Raw genomic sequence first — 12372 nt, forward strand, 5'->3', positions numbered from 1 at the left:
CATATTTTTGCTATTTGAAAAAATGCAATTAAAACTGTTTAAAGGAAACTATTTCTGAAATATGAATGATTAGGCTTGCTGTGATTGAAGTACAAAGGAGTAAGAATGCTACAAAGGAGAAGGCAAGGGAGCAAAGCAGGGAACTGAAAAAACAAGCTTTACAATGCATTTAGACTACACATCCACGGGCTACACTGCTGGTCTCAACAAACTGTGTTCATTCATTTATTTGCTCTCTTCCTGTCTCCTATGAAATTAAATTCTTTCTGACTTGTTAGGTCTAACTATATCTCCACACTCAGTCCACTATATTCATGATAAAAATTACTCAACTATGAAGGTTTCTATTTTTACATTTACAACGTGCTTTTTCATCCCCTGTTTTAGATCCTTATAATACTACAAGTTAGACAGTACAAGTACTATTACATAAAAGAGCATTCAGGCTCAGAAAAAATTGCCCAATGATAACTGGCACATTTTCTTATTTTAATTAAAAATTAAATTAAAATTCATTAAATTGAAATTTTTAAAATTAAAAACCAGCATCATCCTGATGTGTATAACAAGAAAACTAAGACAGAAATTAAAAATGGGCTTGTGATGGACTTTATCTGCCATCTTAGGGCCAGTCTAGCTAAGCTTAAAAAGGCTCATCAGCTGGCTGGCCACAAGGCAATAAACTCTTTGGCTAGGCAACTCCACAAGACCAATCTATTATGTGGTAAAGGTTTTAAAAGGTGCATCTGGGAAGGAAGACCCCAGCCTGATGAAATCACAGGGCCTTCTAGTATTGAATTTAAGAGAATAATTCAAATTCAAACCTATGATTGTGAAGTGGGAAGAAGGCAGGATGTTATCTGTAAGCTAGAGGTATAAAATACAGGGGCCCCACAAAACTCCTGGATTCAACCCAAATCAGATTAAAATGTAATTAGGAAAATTTAAAAATAAAAAAATTTTAAATAAAAAAAACCATAGATAATACTATGTTTTAAAAGTCAGGAATCTTGATTAGTGGCCTTAATTTCTATTTGACTTAACAGCACTGCTCTAAAGTTCTCTCATCTCAGAGAAGTCACTTACATTGTTTTATTTCATTAACTCGGTCTTTATAAATTCATCTTTACATATTCTATTAGACCAACACATGAATGTTATCAGGTTATAGAGCAGTTCAGTCCTATGTAATAGAAGAAGAACCTTGGAAAGGTTTGTTTTCCTTTTGACTGTAAGTTTTCTAAAACTTCTCAGTTTAAGAGACTTAATTTTACTCTGCTTCTTTTGGGTTGCCACGTTGGTTTGCACTGAAGGCCAATTTTCTACTTCCTCATGCGGTTTACTATGCTGAAGGCCTAGTTCTGCCTCAAGGAATAATTCCCTAAAGGCCTGTGCAATACCGGTTCACTTTCTCAGTGGACAATGGTTCTCATACAAGGCTTTTATAAATCAAGAAAGTGACATTGACAAGGACAAGCTAGAGTTCTTAGACAGCAGGTGGAAAGCCAATTTCTTTAAACGTTTTACACTGAATGTAAAACTTTCCCAATTACTACTATGCCTCTTTTTTATTAACCCTCCCCCCCTCAAATCTTTTAGGTTAAATAATTTTATCCTTTACTTAAAGATAAAAACAAATGCTCAGTCTTCAGATTAGTAGGGCCTCTGTTTTCTCCTTTGGTTTAAAAAATACATGTGTGTTTGTGTCCTGTCTAGCAGGTGACAGTTTTTAAGCTGTTTTTGTTAATAACACAAATGGATTGGGTTTTCCCTGCAACTATATCTGAAGGGAGAACTGGACTTAACAGGCTCAGAAACTGCTTCTGACAAGGTCCTCTTAATCATGCAAATCTCGTGCTGTCTCTTCATCTTTTATATAATGTGACTAGATGTCCTTCCATCAAAATGCACTGAAACTGAGTACAGTGAGTAATAAACTTAGTGGAGAACAGGAAGAGTTTTCATAGGGATAACATGATACTCCTTAAGCTAAAACTTAACATGCAAATGCATCTTTAGGTTATTTCACAATTTAACTATCAGTAATGATATTTCATAGAAATCAATATCCATACAGCTAATTGGGCCCATTTAAGGGCAAAAACTTTTCAAACAGTTTGTAACCATTCTTATGGTCTATGTAGAATAAACAGGAGGCAGTAGACCCGACTTCTCTTTATTATCCAGATCTACCAGTAACTAGTTAACAAAGTAAATCATTTCACCTATTTCCTCAGTGGTAAAACAAGAGGGTTGATGCTACACAACTCCTGACAAAGAAGTAATCGACTTGATGTAAAATGAGACATTTTTGGACATAGTCTAGGCAAGGATTTGTTTTGATTGACTACACATATGTTTTACAAGGGCTTTTTTTAATTGAGGGGAGAGAGACAGAAAAAAAATTTTTGGTCAGTGAAAAAAAAAATTAAGCAATTTGACTAGACCTCTAAAGGTTGCTCTCAACTCTAAAATGCCATCATTCCACAAAATCTTGCTAAAATGTAAAATATACCAAGATGTATGTTGCATCAGATAAAAGATGAATCACTAAGATACATAAAAAATTAATGCAGGAGGGGCGGAGCCAAGATGGCGGAGAGGAAGCAGCAAGCTGCCTGAGCTCTCCTTCTGTTCCCTCAAAACGAACATTAAATCAAGCCTCTGGACGGATTCTGAAACTACAGAACCTGCAAAGAGACAGAGAGACACAGTCCTCCAACCAGAGATAATTTAGAAGACTTCAGGAAAAGGTCGGTCTGACTCGGGCAAAAGGGAGGCCCAGCGCAGGGCAGCAACCCAGCGCCGAGGGGGTCGGGGCAAATCAGCAGGAGCTGCGGGTCACAGCCGAACAACTGAGGCTCCCGGACCCTGGTTCAAAAATCTGGTGGCCAAGAAGGACAGTGGAAAAACTTACCTGCACCGGCCGAGAGGGCCACGAACGGCGGGATCAGACGCCGGGGTCTGGCGCCTGGCTGGCCGAGCACAATCAGACAGGAAGTGCAGGACAGGGGATCTCCACACACCATAAAGGCCTCAGAGTAAAAGCCCGGTCACACAGCACCTATACACCTGCACAAGAAGCCCAAAACAGGGACCCTGGTGCCCCCAGAGCAGACCTCAACTTAAAGAATAAATAAATAAGCTGCAATAATGAGTAAGAAGCAAAAAAGAGCCCTCTCCATTGAGAGCTTCTGTATCAATAGGGAAGAAGCCAACACAAACTCAGATGAGGACAATAGCCTCAAATTGTCTCCATCTGAAGCCTCACAAGGGAAGGTGAATTGGTCGCAAGAACAAAAAGCCTTCCTGGAAGAGCTCAAAAAGGATTTTAAAAATCAATTGCAAGAGGTAGAAGAAAAAATGGGGAGAGAAATGAAAGCAACACAAAAAAACTATGAAAAAAGAATCAGCAGCTTAGAAAAGGAAGCTGAAGAAAACAAAGCCTTAAAAAATTCACTTGGCCAAATGGAAAAAAAGCTGCATAATCTCACTGAAGAAAACAATACCTTAAAAAATTCACTTAGCCAAACGGAAAAAAAGGTACATAATCTCACTGAAGAAAACAATACCTTAAAAAATTCACTTAGCCAAATGGAAAAAAAGGTGCATAATCTCACTGAAGAAAACAATGCCTTAAAAATTAAAGTGGGACAGTTGGAAGAAAAGGAATCCATGAGACACCAAGAATCGGTCAAGCAGAATAAAAAAAATGAAAAAATAGAAGAAAATGTGAAATACCTCATTGGAAAGACAACTGATCTGGAAAACAGATCGAGGAGAGACAATTTGAGAATCATTGGACTGCCTGAAAGCCATGACCAGAAAAAGAATCTAGATACCATATTCCAGGAAATTATTAAGGAGAACTGCCCTGATATCATAGAATCAGAGGATAAAATCATCATTGAAAGAATCCATCGATCACCTCCTGAAAGAGACCCCAAAAGGAAAACTCCAAGGAATATTGTAGCCAAATTCCAGAATTATCAGGTGAAGGAGAAAATACTCCAAGCAGCCAGAAAGAAGCAATTTAAATATCATGGAGCCACAGTCAGGATTGCTCAGGACCTGGCAGCTTCAACATTAAAGGACCGCAAGGCTTGGAATATGATATTCCGGAAGGCAAAGGAGATTGGATTGCAGCCGAGAATCTATTACCCAGCAAAAATGTGCATTTTCTTTCAGGGGAAAAGATGGACATTTAATGACATTGGGGACTTTCAATCTTTCCTGGTGAAAAGACCAGAACTGAATAGAAAATTTGATCTCAACATACAAGACTCAAGAGAAGTTTAAAAAGGTAAACAGAGGGGGAAAAAAAAAGTTACCCTATTAGGTTAAACTGTTTATATCCCTACACAGGAAGATAATACTCATAACTCTTAAGAACTGTAAATGTATTTGGGCAGAGAGAAGGACTTTATATAGAGGGTATAAATATAAATTGTCTTTGATGTGATGATACAAAAGAATTAAGGAGATAAAAAGGGAGTCTATGGGGAGGAGAGGAAAGGGGAGGTGGAATGGGATGAATTATATCATATGAAGAGGTGGAAAAAAAACCTATTATAATAGAGGGAAAGAAAGGAGGGGGGAACATGGTTTCAACCCTATTCTCATTAGATTTGACTCAAAGAGGGAATAACATATACGTTCATTGGGATAAAGAAACTTAACTCACTCTTTAGGGAAACAAAAGGGGAAGGGAAAGGGGGGGACTGAGAAGGGAGGACAAAAGCAAGGGAGAAAAGGGTAAAGAAAAGAGAGGGGGGTGATAAAAAGGAAGGGCAGATTGGGGGAGGCAGGGGTAAGAAGTAAAACGTCGGTGAGGAGGAATAGGGTGAAAGAAGGGGGGAAAAGTACAAAGGGGGTAAATAGAATGGAGGGGAATAGACAGTCAGTAATAATAACTGTGAATGTGAATGGGATGAACTCTGCTATAAAACGGAAGCGAATTGCAGAGTGGATTAAAAACCAGAACCCTACAATATGCTGTTTACAAGAAACACATTTGAAGCAGAGAGATACACACAGAGTAAAGGTAAAAGGCTGGAGCAGAATATATTATGCCTCAGCTAAAGTAAAAAAGGCAGGGGTAGCAATCCTTATCTCAGACAAAGTGCAGGCAAAAATAGATCTCATTAAAAGAGATAAGGAAGGAAATTACATCTTACTTAAAGGTACTATAGATAATGAAGTAATATCAATATTGAATATGTATGCGCCAAGTGGTATAGCATCCAAGTTCTTAGAGGAGAAGTTAAATGAGTTACAAGAGGAATTAGATAGTAATACTATACTAGTGGGGGATCTGAATCTCCCCCTCTCAGAATTAGATAAATCTAGCCAAAAAATAAATAAGAAAGAAGTGAAAGAGGTGAATAGATTACTAGAAAAGTTAGACATGATAGATGTCTGGAGAAAATTGAATGGGGATAGAAAGGAATATACCTTTTTCTCAGCAGTACATGGCACATTTTCAAAAATTGACCATGTATTAGGGCACAAAAACATCATAGTCAAATGTAGAAAGGCAGAAATAGTAAATGCATCCTTCTCAGATCATGATGCAATAAAAATTACATGTAAGAAAGAGCCAGGGAAAAGTAGAATGAAAATCAATTGGAAACTAAATAATTTCATTCTAAAGAATGAATGGGCCAAACAAGAAATCATAGAAACAATCAATAACTTTATCCAAGAGAATGACAATAATGAGACAACATACCAAAATCTATGGGATGCAGCCAAAGCAGTGCTTAGGGGAAAATTTATAGCTCTAAATGCTTACATGAATAAAAAAGAGAAAGAGGAGATTAATGAATTGGGCATGCAACTTAAAAAGCTAGAAAAAGAACAAATTAGAAATCCCCAATTAGACACTAAATTAGAGATCCTGAAAATTAAAGGAGAAATCAATAAGATTGAAAGCAAAAAAACTATAGAACTAATCAATAAAACTAAGAGCTGGTTTTATGAAAAAACCAATAAAATAGATAAAATACTGGTTAATTTGATTAAAAAAAAGAAAGAAGAAAACCAAATTACCAGTATCAAAAATGAAAAGGGTGATATTACCACCAATGAAGTGGAAATTAAAGCAATAATTAGGAAATATTTTGCCCAACTGTATGCCAATAAATTTGACAATCTAAATGAAATGGATGAATATTTACAAAAATACAAACTGCCCAGGTTAACTGAAGAGGAAATAAAATCCTTAAATAAACCCATATTAGAAAAAGAAATTGAACAAGCTATTAATGAACTCCCTAAGAAAAAATCCCCAGGGCCAGATGGGTTTACGGGTGAATTTTACCAAACATTTAAAGAACAATTAATTCCAATATTATACAAATTATTTGGAAAAATAGGTGAAGAAGGAGTTCTACCAAATTCGTTTTATGACACAAATATGGTGGTGATACCAAAACCAGGCAAAGCAAAAACAGAGAAAGAAAATTATAGACCAATCTCCCTAATGAATATTGATGCTAAAATCTTAAATAAGATATTAGCAAGGAGATTACAGCAAGTGATCACCAGGATAATACACTATGACCAGGTGGGATTTATACCAGGAATGCAGGGCTGGTTCAACATTAGGAAAACTATTAACATAATCAACCACATCAATAAGAAAACCAACCAAAATCATATGATTATCTCAATAGATGCAGAGAAAGCTTTTGACAAAGTACAGCACCCATTCCTAATAAAAACACTAGAGAGTTTAGGAATAGGGGGAGCTTTCCTTAGAATAATAAACAGTATCTACCTAAAGCCATCAGCAAGTATTATATGCAATGGAAATAAATTAGAGGCCTTCCCAATAAGATCAGGGGTGAAACAGGGATGTCCATTATCACCCCTATTATTTAATATTGTCTTAGAAATGTTAGCTTTAGCAATCAGAGAAGAGAAAGGAATTAAAGGAATTAGAATAGGCAAGGAGGAAACAAAACTATCACTCTTTGCAGATGATATGATGGTATACTTAAGGAATCCTCGAGAATCAAGTCAAAAATTACTTGAAACAATTAACAACTTTAGCAAAGTAGCAGGATATAAAATAAATCCACATAAATCATCAGCATTTCTATACATGACCAACAAAGTCCAGCAGCAAGAGATAGAAAGAGAAATTCCATTTAAAGTAACGGTAGGTAATATAAAATACTTGGGAGTCTACTTGCCAAGACAAACCCAGGAACTCTATGAACACAACTACCAAACACTCTTCACACAAATCAAATCAGATCTAAATAATTGGAAAGATATCAATTGCTCATGGATAGGCAGAGCTAATATAGTAAAAATGACAATACTGCCTAAATTAATTTACTTATTCAGTGCCATACCAATCAGGCTACCTAAAAATTATTTTATACAGCTAGAAAAAATAATAACAAAATTCATCTGGAAAAACAAAAAATCAAGAATATCCAGGGAAATAATGAAAAAAAATTCACAGGAAGGTGGGTTAGCGGTACCAAACCTGGAGCTTTACTATAAAGCGGCAGTCATCAAAACTATCTGGTACTGGCTAAAAAATAGAGTGGTAGATCAGTGGAATAGGCTAGGCTCAGGAAATGCAGTAGTAAATGACACTAGTAATGTAGTGTTTGATAAACCCAAAGACTCCAGCTTCTGGGATAGGAACTCAGTATTTGACAAAAACTGCTGGGAAAACTGGAAGATAGTATGGCAGAAATTAGGCTTAGACCAACATCTTACACCTTATACTAAAATAAGGTCAAAATGGATACATGATTTAGACATAAGAGGTGATACCATAGGTAAATTAGGAGAGAAAGGAATAGTGTACCTATCAGATCTTTGGAAAGGAGAACAGTTTTTGACCAAACATGAGATAGAGTATATTATAAAATGCAAAGTGGATGATTTTGATTATATTAAATTAAAAAATTTTTGTACAAACAGAAGCAATGCATCCAAAATTAGAAGGGAGGCAGAAAGCTGGGAAACAATTTTTGAGGCCAGTGCTTCTGATAAAGGCCTCATCTCTAAAATATATAGGGAATTAAATCAAATTTATAAGAATCCAAGTCATTCCCCAATTGAGAAATGGTCAAAGGATATGAACAGGCAGTTTTCTGATGAAGAAACCAAAGCTATCTATTCCCATATGAAAAAATGCTCTAAATCTCTAATGATTAGAGAGATGCAAATTAAAACAACTCTGAGGTACCACCTGACACCTATCAGATTGGCTAAAATGACAAAAAAGGAAGATAATAAATGTTGGAGAGGCTGTGGGAAAATTGGAACACTAATGCATTGTTGGTGGAGCTGTGAGCTGATCCAACCATTCTGGAGAGCAATTTGGAATTATGCCCAAAGGGCGATAAAGCTGTGCATACCCTTTGACCCAGCAATCCCACTTTTAGGTCTTTTGCCCAAAGAAATCATGGAAGGGGGAAAGGGACCCACATGTACAAAAATATTTATAGCTGCTCTTTACGTGGTAGCAAGGAATTGGAAGTTGAGGGGGTGCCCATCAATTGGGGAATGGCTGGACAAGTTGTGGTATATGAATACAATGGAATACTATTGTGCGGTAAGAAATGATGAGCAGGAAGAGTTCAGAGAAACCTGGAGGGTCTTACGTGAGCTGATGATGAGTGAGATGAGCAGAACCAGAAGAACATTGTACACAGTATCATCAACATTGAGTGTTGACCTACTGTGATGGACTATATTCTTCTCACCAATGCAATGGTACAGAAGAGTTCCAGGGAACTCATGATAGAAGAGGATCTCCAAATCCAAGAAAAAAAAAGAAAGAAAGAACTGTGGAGTATAGATGCTGATTGAACCATATTATTTCTTTTGTTTTGGGTGCTGTTGTTTTTTTTTTCTATTTTGAGGTTTTGCATCACTGCTCTGATTCTTTCTCTTGTAACAGGATTAATGCAGAAATAGGATTAATGTTATTATGTGTATATATATGTGTGTGTATATATATATATCTATATGTATATGTATAGATATATATAGATATAACCTATATCAGATTACCTGCTGTCTAGGGGAGGGGGGAGGGAGGGGAGGGAGGGAGGGAGAAAAATCTGAAATTGTAAAGCATGTATAAACAAAAGTTGAGAACTATCTTTACATGTAACGGAAAAAATAAAATATCTCAAAAAAAAAAAAAAAAAATTAATGCAAAATATGTCAAACCAAGAGACATCCCCCAGTAGAGAAATGGTTTTCAGAGGAAGAATTGTAAGCTAACAAAATATCTATCTACTTATCCATCTATCTATATTCCATAATATTAATAAGAGAAATGTAAATTAAGCAACTCTGAGGTTTTATGTCATATCCTTCATATTGACAATGGTAAATGATAGGAATAGTCAGTCAATAAGCATTTATCAAGCACCTAGTATGTGCCAAGCCCTGTGCTAAAGCACTAGGTATACAAAGAAAGGCAAAAGACAGCCCCTGCTCTCAGGGAGTCCCTGGATTAAATGGGGAGACAGCAAACCAAGTATATACAAACACAATATATACAAGATAAACTGGACAGAGGGAAGACATTAGAATTAAAAGGGATCTGGAAAGACTTCTTGTAGAAGGTGGTATTTTAGTGCAGAGAAAGCCAAAGGGAAGGAAGGAAGTCAGGTAAGCCAGGAGGTGGAGATAAGGAATTGCAGTAGCTATGGAATGGCAGGCACATTGATGTACTGTTGGACATCTGAATTTCCAGCTCTTCTGGACTGTGTGAAAAAAATTACTTAATAATTCATTCCTAAAGACCTCGTGACCGGATGTGATTTTAGAGGTGGCCAAAAACACAAAGACAGACCCCAGATATACCAATATATATCAATATACCAACAATGCTTTCTAGGGTAGTAAAAAACTGAAAACAAAATGAGTTTTCATTAACTAAGGAAAGTTAAATAACTTGTGGTAGATGACTGTGAAGTAACATTATTACTGTGAATATGAGGAATTCAGAGAAACACAAGAAGACTTTAGTGTCAAGTGTCTGAGGCCAGATTTGAACTCAGGTCCTCCTGAATTCAGGGCCGGTGCTTTATCCACTACGCTACCTAGCTGCCCCCAATACAAGAAGACTTAACTAATGACACAGAGAAAAGAAAGAGAACATCATCAATGACTACAAGAATATTTTTAAAAATATGAAGCAGACGAACTCAAATTAAATTGGAGTAATGACCAATATAAGGGAGGGTGAGAAGGATAACAGTGAGGAAAAATAGGATGGAGAGAAATGCACAATTAGTAATTATAGCTTTGAATGTGAATGGAATGAACTCACCCACAAAATGGAAAGAGCAGAATGGATTAAAAATCAGAATCTAGCAATATGTTATTTACAAGACATTTTATAATGAGAGATAAACACAGTATAAATAGAATAAAATAAAGGACTGGAGAAGAATTTATTATGCTTCAGCTAATATAAAACAAAAAGCAGGGAAAGCAATCACGATTTCAGACAAAGTTAACATAAAAATAGATCTAATTAAAAGAGATAAACAGGGAAACCACATTATGATAAAAGGTACCAGAGACAATGAAGCAATATCAATACTAAACCTATATGCACCAAATAATATAGCATCTAAAATTTTAAAGGAAAAGTTAAATGAATTATAGGTAGAGATAGTAATACTATAATAGTGGGGACTGAGAAAAGGGTGTATTCCTTTCTACTCTCAATCAATTTTCTCCAGATAGCTATCATATCTTGTTTATCTAAGATTCTATTCACCTCCTTGACTTCTTATTTATTTTTTGGTTAGATTTATCTAATTCTGGGAGGGGAAAGTTAAGACTCCACTATTATATTTAGATATTGTATTTACTCTTCTGTTAATCCTATAAGTTTATATTTTTGTAGTCTTCCATTTCATTTAAATTGTTAAATTTACTGGCATATAATTGAGCAAAATAACTCCTTATAATTGCTTTGATTTCATTTCCATTAGTGGGATAGTCACCCTTTTCATTTTTAGTGCTAGTGATTTGATTTTCTTCTCTTTTTAAAATCTTACATCTATCAGACTGACTAAAATGATAGAAGGGAGAAGCAACAAATGTTGGAGGGGATGTGGAAAAAGTGGGACACTAATACACTGTTGGTGGAACTGTGAACCAATGCAACTAATTTGGAGAGCAATTTGGAATTATGCCCAAAGAGTTAGAAAACCATGTATGCCTTTTGACCCAACAATAACACTATTAGGTTTGTTTCCCAAGCTGATTAGGGAAAAAGGGAAAAGCCATGGGTAGCAGCAGAGTATAGTAGAAAGTGTTAACATTTTAAGGGAAAAAGTTGGATTGGATGACCTCTAAGGTCCCATATAGTTCTAAAATAATGTTCTGATGGGCAAACACAAACAAGGAGAAGTAGGAAGCAGAAAAAAATTCCTGTTATCCATTGTTCAAGCTGGGCTTAATCTAATTCAGAGGGGTCAGCTCTCTAAAGTCTCTGCTACTGACAAGAAGACTGGGATGAATGAAGTCTTAGAAGAAACCCTATCATTCCTTTTATAATCTTGTTCCCTGCACTAAGATAACACAGATGAAATAAGCTATGTATTACATGTGTTCTGTATTGCCTATAACACTCAGCCTATCACTAAAAACACTGGAGAAGCTTGTTAAATATCTGCTGAATAAATGTAACCTCTCTTTTGTGTTTTAGAAGCTAATGGTGTGTGGGTGAGCATTCTAGCTGTTTTTACACACTATTAAGTGTTATAATAGCATGTCAAGTGAAATAAATATAAAATATAGAATTTTATATGTTTCAGCTAGTTGACCGAATGGTTGTTTTTAAAAAAATTTTATTATTATTTTTTTTTTTGGGGGGGGGGTTAAGCATTTATTAAAGCATAAAGAGAGAACATGTGAAATTCAGAAAGATAGGAAACCTGTCTACCTTGGCCTGCTGCTTCTGCCACCATGAGCTTGTTCCTGAATGAAAGAGTTTCTCAGTCAGTTTGAGTGGAAGCTTCCTGCATGACCGGAAGAGGGGCAGTTCCCACACAGCTCCAAGTTAATTGGCTAGTAGCATTCAAGTGCATTGATTGACATGATTTGAAGGATGACTGAACAGTTTTAACTTAATTCATAACAGATAAAACACTTACCCTGCTAATTTCCAAGGAAAACAATGAAAGCTCTTTGCAGAAGAGCTGGACTACAATCTCATTTATCTGAATGATCTGAAACTTACAAATGTTTTCATGGAGGAATTAATTATATAAAGTATTGGTGCCAGAGCTATGAAGTGGTCTAAACATTCTGGCAAGTAATTTGGAATTATGCCAAATAAAGTGGCTAAAATGACCCAGAGATTCCATT

General features: G+C 35.9%; 1 protein-coding gene across 1 annotated transcript in view; it reads right to left on the reverse strand.

Moving 5' to 3' along the window:
* CRTC3 (CREB regulated transcription coactivator 3) overlaps positions 1-12372 on the reverse strand; it is a 97605-nt gene that overhangs the window by 41530 nt on the left and 43703 nt on the right. The window lies entirely within an intron of this gene.

The sequence above is a fragment of the Dromiciops gliroides genome, chromosome 2 (assembly GCF_019393635.1).
Source record: "Dromiciops gliroides isolate mDroGli1 chromosome 2, mDroGli1.pri, whole genome shotgun sequence".
NCBI classification, from domain to species: Eukaryota; Metazoa; Chordata; class Mammalia; order Microbiotheria; family Microbiotheriidae; genus Dromiciops; species Dromiciops gliroides.